The following is a 1507-nucleotide window of genomic DNA, read 5'->3' as shown; positions in this document are numbered from 1 at the left end:
TAGCATGTAGCTTAAGTATTTTAGTAAATACGCAGTAAGTAACCTCATTGTTGGAGACAGGTAATGCAAACGTACACATACATGATGGAACCTATCTTTTAAAACAATGTATCATGAGCTTACGTTCCTTCCAGTTTAGGTAGGGTTGGATGTGTGATACTTCCCCATACACGGCCCACGCACGCACACATGGACCTAGCAGGCGGACTCGTATACGTTCCCCTGGGGGTCTGACTTCATCGAGCTAAACATGCTAATGCGTCGCCGGACACCACAGAGTGAAAGGCTCACATGATATGATGATGAACAAAAATATCGAAGGTACGCGTCTGTACGAACATAACATAACGAGGAAATATCCTTATGCACATGACATTGATGAATGCATGAGGTCCCCCATAGCTTAAAATCATAGTATATAATAAGAATCATTTCGTTTTTCCTTCGATTCATGTCATAGTACACACATGAATCATGTATGAATAGTACTTATCATGACTTATATCACACACATTCATAACATGGCTTCACATGGCATTACATATCATGACGTAGCATGGCATCACACACATTCATACCATGGCATCATAGGTCATCACATAACATACTTTAAATCGCATAACATTCCTAATTTTGTGCATGTAGGGGCGCAGGGCAGGCATGCTTCATCATACGATCCTTCCAACCAACAAAGGTAGAGCATCATACGATCCTTCCAACCAACAAAGGTAGAGTCACTCGCTTGTTTGGCCTAGATTCCCTAACTATTTTATAGGTGTTCTTAGGACATATTATTAAACTTAGTTTAGCTAAACATATTGATTGCTCCTAATTTTAGGTAAAAAAAAATATCAAAATTTGAGCAAATAGGAGTCTGAACCGACTTAAAATGCCCTAAAAAAGATCAAAAACAACTTTACAAGGGTCGAAAATGTAGGAAATGGTAATAAAATTTGGGTTTCGATTTTAAACATTTTTTTGCTGTTTTATACACTCCTTTTCTTCGACATTCTATTCTAAATCATCAAGGTTGAAAATTCCCCAAGAGAATTTCGAAAAACTTAATTCCGGACTTTTGAAGCACGTGCTAAAAATAATGAGTAACGGTTGATGTTTTTCAAAATTTTCTTGGTGAATGATCAACCTTGATGATTTAGAAAAGAATGTCGAAAATTAGGGTTTCGATTTTTTATACACTCCTTTTTTTTTTTTTTTTTTTTTTTTTATCGAAACGTTCCGGATTAGGATTTCGATTTCAAGCACTATTTTACTGTTTTATACCCTCCTTTTCTTCGACATTTTATTCAAAATCATCGAGCTCGATCATTCCTAAGGAAACTTTCGAAAAACATCGATCGTTACAGTTTTTTTAAAACATGCTTCAAATGGTCCCGGATTAGGGTTTTGATTTTAAGCACCTTTTTACTGTTTCATACACTCCTTTTCTTCTACATTTTATTATAAATCATCAAGCACTAACATTTTGACTAGAGAGAGTAGGGGTCTC

This window comes from Cucurbita maxima, unplaced genomic scaffold (genome assembly GCF_002738345.1).
Source record: "Cucurbita maxima cultivar Rimu unplaced genomic scaffold, Cmax_1.0 Cma_Scf00511, whole genome shotgun sequence".
NCBI lineage: Eukaryota > Viridiplantae > Streptophyta > Magnoliopsida > Cucurbitales > Cucurbitaceae > Cucurbita > Cucurbita maxima.
Note: the sequence above shows the minus strand (reverse complement) of the source record.